We start from the raw sequence: 9614 nt of genomic DNA on the forward strand, positions 1-9614 counted from the left end.
CTTACTCGAGGGTTACAAGGTCAGGGTAAGTTTGGGCCTAAGTTGTCAACTAGTGGGTTGTATAGAATTTAGCATCATAAACTCACACACCTAACATGGCAAAACTACAATGCAAGTAAAATACTGGGTAACATGATCAAAGTGGAACTTTCCTTAGTTGTTGTCGACACTGGTGCACTCCTTATAGTCACAGCGATAGCACTCCTCGTAATCTAACGTTGACAAAAGATACAACACATAGAAATCATAAGCACTCAATTCATGCAAAGGAAAAACTTGCATGAATGCAAAAGCACAATTCATAAATCATAATTGTTGGGTTGTTGGGTTTAATTTCATTCAACTTGTTGTTCCCAATTTGTGTTTAGAGTTTAGTTGATATTTGACTTCATTACAATATTCAACTAGGGTTAATTAATTTGTTTCCAAGTACTAATAGGTTCAAGTTGGCAATCCTAGTTCAACATTTTTGAACCCTAAATGATTTGACCGTCATTTGTTAATGTATTTAAATTTGACTTGCACTATTTCAATTATTTGAATTCATTTGACCTAGGTTTGTGTTTTGAATTTGAAGTTCACTTCTCCTAGACCATCATGTTTCAAATGTTTAATTAAATGACCCTAATAATTATCTTATTATAAGCTAACTAGGGTTCATCACTTTAATATTAAACGTCCATTAATTGAAATTAATTCCAAATATTTTATTTAATGTTCTAACATGTCTCAATTAAGTCTAGCAATTATTTCTATTTAATTTGGTTTGTTCCAAAAAAAAATTCATTAAGTAAATCCAAACAGGTGTGAAAGTAGGGTTTCCAATTTTATTTCTGGCATGGAAGTCCGCAATGTGTCTTTTGTCACCATGACGAGCCAATAAAATATTTATTTTTCAAATGCAAATTGGCTCGTTCTATATGGTCACTCATCCAAATAGCTTTTGGCATATATCCTCCTTGTAGTGTTGCCAATGTATTTGGCAATTGCCTACATGAGATTTATCACAGGTTTAGAACTGTTCTCAGGGTGGGAGTGCTTACCGTTATTTGGTCACTTTGACTATGTAGAAATGGTACGGTTTTTAATGATAAAAGTAATTCTCTTATGCAGGTTATCTACAGATGTATCAGGACTCTTTGTTTATGGTCCCGTCTACAATGGATGGAGAATCGAGACCTGTTTACGGAGGAGTATACACGATTGGAGGAGATGGCGAAGGATACTTTTACACAACATGGGTGGCAGCGTGATCTTAGGATTGGCTCCCCTCCGTTTTAGGCGTTGTACGGACTCTGTATGTTTCTTTGTATTTCACTTTTTATGAGTGAGAGGACATTGTTTGGCTGTGTGCATCTTAGTTATGCAAAGCCCGGGTGTAATGCTTAAATCTTTTAAGTTATAAAGCACCCCTTATTAAAAAAGAAAAACTCTTGCTCACAAAAGCAACCTTTGAAAGGTGAAGATGCACATCCCGGATGGCTCCGCTCCGCTCCCTCCCTCCCGCTCCGCTCCCACTCGCCTGACCCAACCACCCACCAGCCCCGCCGCCGTTGAATCCCCGACGGCAGCCCTCCTCCATAGCCCTCCTCCTCCCAGCCAATCACGCCCAGCCATGGCGTCTACAAGCGTTGACCCTGTCGAGCCCAGAGTGACCCTCTTCGGCGATCGTGTGTCCTCCGGCAGCCGCTGGTCGGACTCGAAGAGTGAGTCCTCGCCACGCTCGTACAACGACGTCGTGCGTGCCCCGCCAGCCCCCACCGCGCCGCTGGCGCCCCCCCGCCCCGAGGGCCATGGGCCCTGCTCGGGCGCATGCCTCGACCCGCCTCGTTCCTCGCTTAGAGGTGCACCGCGTATCCGGCGGAGTCCAGGTCGACGCCGATGGGTACCAGCAACCGCGCCGTAGGCACCAGCAGCGCCGCCCGCGCCAGGTCGAAGAGCACAGCCCGGCCCCGCTACGCCGGCGCAGGCCCTCCCCGGAGGAGGTCGCGGGGCTCTGCTTCCGCTGCCTCGACCACCGCCACCGGGTGCGGGACTGCACCAACGATATCACGTGCCGTCGCTGCCTCATCTCCGGCCATGACTCGCGCTACTGCGACGCCTTCGGCGCGTAGCCCCGCCCCACCACTGGCCGCGCCGGACCGGCCGCTCAGGAGCGCGCTCCAGTCCAGGCCACCCCTCCGCCCGCGCCCCCCTTGCTGCCTGCAGCCCAGCAGGTCGCCACGCCGGCAACGCACGTGCAGGAGCCAGTCCGGGTGATCATAGCGCACTCTGTCGAGATGGAGGTGGCCGAGGCGGTCTTGAGCCGCGCCATGGTTGCATGCATCACCGACAACAGGCCGCGCGTGTCCGCCACCGAGGTCTCTGACGTGCTGCTTGACACCTTCGACCTCGCCGACGGAGACTTCATCGTCCCTGCCCACCATCCAGAAGACTTCCTAATCCTATTTAGCTCCCACTCAACCAAGCGCCGGCTGGATGGAGACCACTTCATCAACTCACCACGCTTCTCCGTCTCCCTCAGGCCCTGGAGCAAGCTGGCTCATGCCGCTTCCGACGAGTTCGAGTTTCGCGTCGAGCTAGAGCTTCGTGGTATCCCCGCCTAGGCTTGGCACCTCTCCACCGCCGAGCACATCCTAGGAGCGAGCTGCTGGATTGAGCGCCTCCACCCCAACACCCGCTCCAGAGCAGACTTGGCCACATTCCGGCTGGCTGGGCGCACACATTGTCTGGACAACATTTGCCGCAACGTGATCTTGGAGATTGTTGAGCAGATCCCCGCCCGCCTGAGCTCCGACGCACCGATCATCAAGACGCTCACATACCCTATCGCCATTGCGCTGGCGCGTGTCGAGCCGACCGGCACATCGTCCCTCGGCGCCCAGCCTGGCGCTGGACAGGGTGGAGCGGGCACGCGAGATGGTGGTGGCCGTGACCGCGCCCCCAGCCCCGGCAGGGCGTGTCGTCGTGGCCGCAAGCGCCGACGTACGGATGCGCCACCTCCTGGCCGTGCGGATGGCATGGCCATGGATTTCTCCCTCTGGTGCGCCGGCAACCGCGCTGTCCGCGCGGATGGGGTGACCATGGCTCCATCCTGGCCAACTCCCGCCACGGTGGATGCACCGCCGCCTGTACAGCAAGCTCGCCGCAGCATGGCCCCATGGCCTGGTCAGCATGGGCCCGCCAACCACCGTCATGCTGCCAAAAAAGGAAGGGGAAGAGCAAAGCAAAAGAGGGCTTTGCCGGTGGACCAGGAGCGCAGCGACGCAGACACCGCAGAGGCCCACAGGGCGATGACGACTGTGGCCGTTGGTGGCCCATCCTTGACCGTGGGAGCTTTGGTGCAGGCGCCAACTGGCGACCCGTCATTGGTGTCAACCACCCCAGAAGCATCTCCAGATTCAAACAAGGCCGCGATCGCCGCAACCGAGGCGGATCGTGAGAGCCCCAAACCCGAGGCGGATCGTGAGAGCCCCACACATGGCCCCACGCCTGGCTCGCCTGATCCCATGCATTATAGCGACCAGTCTGCCCTGAGCGAGGTGCCAGACTCCCAACCAGAGGGACCAGCTATCCTGTCGGGGCAAAGAGATGTCCCGCTGACGCCAACACCTGTTGCGGGGCCAGACAAACGAGACCAACTCCACACACGCGACGAGGAGGGCAGGGGAGCGCAACCCACCGGTGGTGATAGCCCCACCACAAGACAGGCCGAACCCCACACCCCGGTGAGAATACTGCAAAGACCCGCGGCCCAGCCCACGACCAATCCACCCACGACGACAGGGCCCCCTGAGGATACGCCAACTCCAACTAGCGGATAGCAAGACCCGCGCAACTTTGCATCAGGGCGTTTCACCTCCCCGCCGATTAACGTAGATCCCGAGGCCGGGCAGCTCCACCGCGCACTTGGACTCTTGGCGAGTTCATGGCCGCCGCCACGAAGCACATCATGGAAGCCCTGCCTACCCCTGGGAGAAGACCGCGGCGCCCGCTCAACTTCACTCCGCGGCGAGGCCGCTCAGCCTCGACAGCGGCCTCCCCACCGGCGGCTCCGCCCACTATCGAAAGAAGATCGCAGGTTCAGATCTTGCACACCCTTGGGATCATTGGGACGAGCCAGAAGATCACATTGGCCGAGATGAAGGCGTATGATGATCTTTTTGCAGCACCCATCCCACTCTCGGTGCTCACAGCCATCGCCGCTCTGGTTGACCACGACATCCCTACGCGCATGGCCACCCCAACAACCGTCCGAACAAGCAATGTTGTGGTACGCGCGCCATGCGCCGTACGCTCACCCCCCTATCGACCTGGTGTGCATGGATCACAACCTTAGACTTGTTGTTTGGAATGTGCATGGTTTTATTGCGCGTGCCCGACACACGGCGATCCGCTCGCTGATTGTAACCACCTCCGCCTCCATTGTTTGCCTTCAAGAAACAAAAAATGTTGTTCATTTGCTCGTCGGTTGTTCTGGACACCCTGGGCTCCGAGTTTGATGACTACACGTATCTCCCGGCGCATGGCACGCGGGGCGGCATCTTGCTTGCATGGAAGAGCAGCACCGTGACCATCACGGATCCCTTGTCCGCCATGAACGCTCCCACAGCCAAGTTGACCACGGCCACGGGTGTGCCTTGGTGGCTATCGGTCGTCTACGGCCCCCAGGATGATGCGGACAAGATCGCATTCATGCAAGAACTTAGAGAAGTGCACGCGGGCTACCTCGGGCCATGGATGGTGTGTGGAGACTTCAAGCTAATCCTCCGCGACGAGGACAAGAGCAGGGGCAATCTGAACCGCCGCATGATGGGCCGGTTCCCCCCCCCCCTCACTAATGACCTCATGCTCAAAGAGGTATACCTCAATGGACGGCACTTCACGTGGTCGAATGAGCAATCGCCACCCACTTTGGTGCACTTGGACCGCGTACTCTACACCTCGGATTGGGAAGACACGCATGCAGACTGCCACTTGCGTTGCCTTGCGTCCGTCGTGTCTTACCTGGGTTCCACGACACGGTGGCCACGGCATGGGGCTCGGTCCATGACCCGGATCCTTTCTGTCGCTTGATGTTGCGCCTACAGGCAACAGCGCGCATGCTCACAAGCTGGAGTGCCAAGACCACCGGCTGCATACGGGATAATTAAGATGGCAATCTCCCGCGAGCTCATCTCACGATTCGACAAGGCCCAAGAGGATCGCCTGCTATCAACTTTGGAGGATTGGCTACGTAAGCAGCTCAAGATCTCATACCTTGGACTAGCCTCCCTTGAGCGCACCATAGCCAGGCAGCGTGGCCGCATCACCATGCTCAAAGAGGGCGACGCCAACACGGCCTTCTTCCACAAGCAATGCTCATATCATGGGCAGAAGAATCACATCGAGCACCTCATCGAGCCTTGCGACCTGGCAGGACTCGACGAGCCGTTCAACCCCGAGAAAATATGGAGCGCCATCAAGCTTTTGCCGGCTCGCAAAGCTCCCGGGCCGGACGGATTTACTGCTGAGTTCGTCAGGGCCTGTTGGGGCACCATCTGACAAGATTTCCAGGACGTCTTCCAGCAGCTATTGGAGTTGCGAAGGCGAGGTTTCTGCAAGCTCAACCAGGCACTACTGACCCTGCTCCCCAAGCATGCCGATGCCAGCGAACTACGCGGCTACCGCCCGATTTGTTTGATACATCTCGTGGCCAAAATATTTGCGAAGGTGATATCCCTCTGACTTGCACCCAGACTTGGTGGCTTGGCCAGTCGCAACCAAAATGCGTTCATCCCAGCCAGGAGCCTCCACGACAATTTCGTTCAGGTCAAGCAATCTCTGAAACTACTGCATCAACTCAAGGCCCCGCGGTTCATGCTCAAATTAGACCTCACACGGGCCTTTGATTCCCTATCATGGCCATTCTTCTTCGAGGTTCTTAGTCAGTACGGATTCAGGCCTCGATTCAGGGAGTGGATAGCAATCCTCCTCACAATGTCTAGCACCTGCGTCATGGTAAACGGCGAACCCGGCCCACCAATCTGGCTACGATGCGGTCTGCGCCAGGGAGACCCCGTGTCCCCGCAGCTCTTTGTGCTCGCGGTTGACACCCTCAGCCGCCTCAAGCGACGCGCCCACGACTGCAGAATACTACAGCCGCTACACCTCCGACAAGCTATTCCGGCGATCTCACTCTACGCCGACGATGTGATGATATTCTGTCATACCACCTAGGACGACGTGGCAGCAATCAAGGGCATCTTAGCCCTGTTTGGCTGAGCTAGTGGACTCCATGTGAATTATGCAAAGAGCTCAGCTACCATCCTCCATGGCGAACCCGCGACGGCCGAGATGATCACCCAACTTGGATGCCCGGTGGTTGAGCTGCCCATCACCTACCTTGGTATACCGCTAACACTCTGTCGACCCTCTGCTGCACAGCTACAGCCCCTCGTCGACTCGGTGGCCGCCCGGCTCCCGACATGGAAAGCTTGGCTCATGAACAAAGCCGGGAGGCTCGCAATAGTCAATTCGGTGTTGAGCGCTATCCCAGTCCATCAGCTGCTCGCCTTTGCCCCGCCCAAGAAGACACTGAAGCAGCTAGAGAAGATCCAGCGGGGTTTTTTGTGGCCCGGCCACGCAGTCGACAACGGAGGGAACTGTCATGTCAATTGGCGCCACGCCTGCCGCCCCATGGAATATGGTGGCCTTGGGATCCGCGACCTGGAGCGCGCAGGCCTAGCACTACGGCTGTGATGGATGTGGTTCGCCCGCACGGACATTGACCGCGCATGGCAACGACTTGATCTCCAGTTCTCCAAGGAGGAGCGCGCATTGTTCTTCGCATCCACCACTATGATGCTCGGTGATGGCCGGACAACACTCTTCTGGGATGACCGATGGATCAGCGGCCAATCAGTCCGCGAGATAGCACCCATGCTATACCAATGCATCCCCAAGCAGCGACGCAAGACGAGAACAGTGGCACGGACTCGACGGGAACACTTGGGCCCGTGATATCCAAGGAACCATCGGGATACACAAGTTTGGCCAGTACCTGATGCTATGGCAGGCGATACATCACTTCACCCTCTCGGAAGAACCCGACCGGCTGCTTTGGAGATGGATAGCAAGCGCCACATACTCGGCCCAATCTTGCTACGCTGCCACCTTCCAGGGATCTACACGTTGCCACTCATGGAAGCTGATTTGGAAGAGTTGGGCGCCACCCTGCGTCAAATTCTTCCACTGGCTTACCTACCAGGACCGTTGTTGGATGGCGTCGAGACTGGCGAGCCGCGGCCTGCATCACCACCCTAGGTGCCTCCTTTGCGACCAAGACCCAGAGACCATCCAACACTTGCTACTGGCATGCCCATTTGCTAAGCAGACCCGGCACATCATCCTAGACTGGGCGCACATCCCTGCCCAAACGCCAGCCAATGAAACCACCTTGATGGACTGGTGGCTGCGAGCGAAGGCGCAAACCCCTCCTACACTACGCAAAGCTCTGCAATCGATCACACTGCTCGTCCCCTAGATGATCTGGAAACAGAGGAACGAATGCGTCTTCGACAATGCAAGACCCTCAATAGATGCGCTAGTTGATAGGATTAAAAACGAGGCCAAATGTTGGGCACAAGCTGGGGCACAGGGGCTGCGAGTAGTCTTGCCCGCCTCCTGGGATCTCCACTGATCGAAGGCGCTAGGACTCTGTAAATATAACCTCCTAGGAGGCATGTACTCTCTCTCACCTTTTCAATGCAATGGAACGAAAAAATCACTTTGCGTTTTCTCGAAAAAGAAAGGTGCAAGATGTCAAAGGTCATTGTTGTGACTATGAAGAGGAAACTGATGCTGATGCTGAAGAGGAAACTGATGCTGAAGAGGAAACTGCTGCTGAAGAGGAAACTGATGCTGAAGAGCTAAAGACTGATGTCAAAAAGTTCTTGTACGATCTTAGGATGCATGCCGAGGTCATTGTTGTGACTATGAAGTCATGGGAATCTTACGTGGAGTGCAGTAGCAGAAGTGCTCAGCTAAATGATTCCCAGGAGGCATACACAAGTGCGCAGCAAAGGATCATGCATACCTTTCTGAGATGAAGGAAACCACCGAAAGAGAAAGACGGCCGCAGATGGTGGATGGGAAGCAAGCTCGTGTGATGAACAAACAAAAGCTCTACAGATTCCTCTACACAATGTTGAAGTTGAAGTCCCTGATACCCAGGTACTCCAGGATGGCAGCTATTGTGCTAGTGAACGTCCCTCCTCCACCGCTGAATCACCTTGCATACTTCTGTTAGGATTAATCTTGATTATGCATCTTCATTGTATTTTCGTTTAGCATGTAGTATAGTGTAGGTTGATGTTTGTCCCGTGAAGCTTCAGCTCAGCGTGCGAAGGAGGCGAGATGCCGGGCTGCCGTGCGATGCGGCAAAACACCATGGAGGCCGAAGCGTGACGGACTGCATCATGTTGAGTCGGGTCGAGCCGTGTGAGACGGTGCTGTGTGAACAAGTCCTGGAGCCGCCGTTGTGTAGCGAGCTAGATAAGCAAGTAACTTGGTGAGTCAGTTTAGTGCATGCAGGTTTGTTAGCTGTTGCATGCAAATGGATAGGGTCATACGGATTGGCTGTTGAGAAGTTGGCGCAAGTGATGAAGATAGACGCGCATGCAATTAGTGATTAGGTAGTGCATGGAGTTAGTGGCCGGGTGATGCGTGATTGCATGGGTTAGTGGTGTGTGTGGCCGCTGGGTCGTGTGCGTGCGTGAGTCCATTCTCGTGTGTATATATGTGTCCTCTGAGTCAATGAGAAGGAGGCTGTGAGGGCTGGAAAAACACCATGTAGCCACGGCTCACCAAGGAAGGTGTCTCTCGGCAAAGCTATTGCATCCTTCCTTGGCCCATGTGTGTGCATGTGTGTATGTGTTTTCTTGTGTTCTTGTGAGAAACCATGAGAGAGATAAGAGAGAGTAGTGTAAGCTGTGAGACGCAGCTCGAGGTAGAAGAAGAGCGGCGCTGCGAGGAGGCGGCGCCAACAATGTCTTCGTTTTTTTCCTGGACACACAACAAATTTTGTAGCCCTGTTCGGCAGTTCTACAAACACAATACGTACCTTCCCCGCAAATAAAAAAACAGAATACGTACTTCCCTTTTTTCACTGGAACAAATAGTAGCGATAGTGATCCTGTTTGTGTTATTTCCATGATCTGTATCCATATGTCTAGTTTTCACTGAATGATTGCCGCAATCCACACTAGCTAGTTTGCATGCAATACTCGGTGTACCTGCCGTTGAAGTAACTTTTGATTACACCGATGAATACAAGGTTTTTCCAGCTTGGCTTGACCATCCAGTCTCGTAGGATGTGAAGCTCGGAAAATATGTGAGCAAACGAAGCTATCAAAGGGTGTCCTGAGAGATGTTCTTGTAGCAGGAACATTATCGATACCTCACAATCCTAGCTATGTCGTCGTAGACCTTACGGTACACCCCCTGGACGATTCATATAGAGAGAAACATATGTGTTAACAGTTAAGTGTTGATTCATACTGTAGTATGCTGTAGAGTAGAAGCTGATGCTTACACTGATGGTATACCATACGAACCGAGCATTTCTGACTAGT

Source organism: Aegilops tauschii, chromosome 5 (assembly GCF_002575655.3).
Source record: "Aegilops tauschii subsp. strangulata cultivar AL8/78 chromosome 5, Aet v6.0, whole genome shotgun sequence".
Taxonomy (NCBI): domain Eukaryota; kingdom Viridiplantae; phylum Streptophyta; class Magnoliopsida; order Poales; family Poaceae; genus Aegilops; species Aegilops tauschii.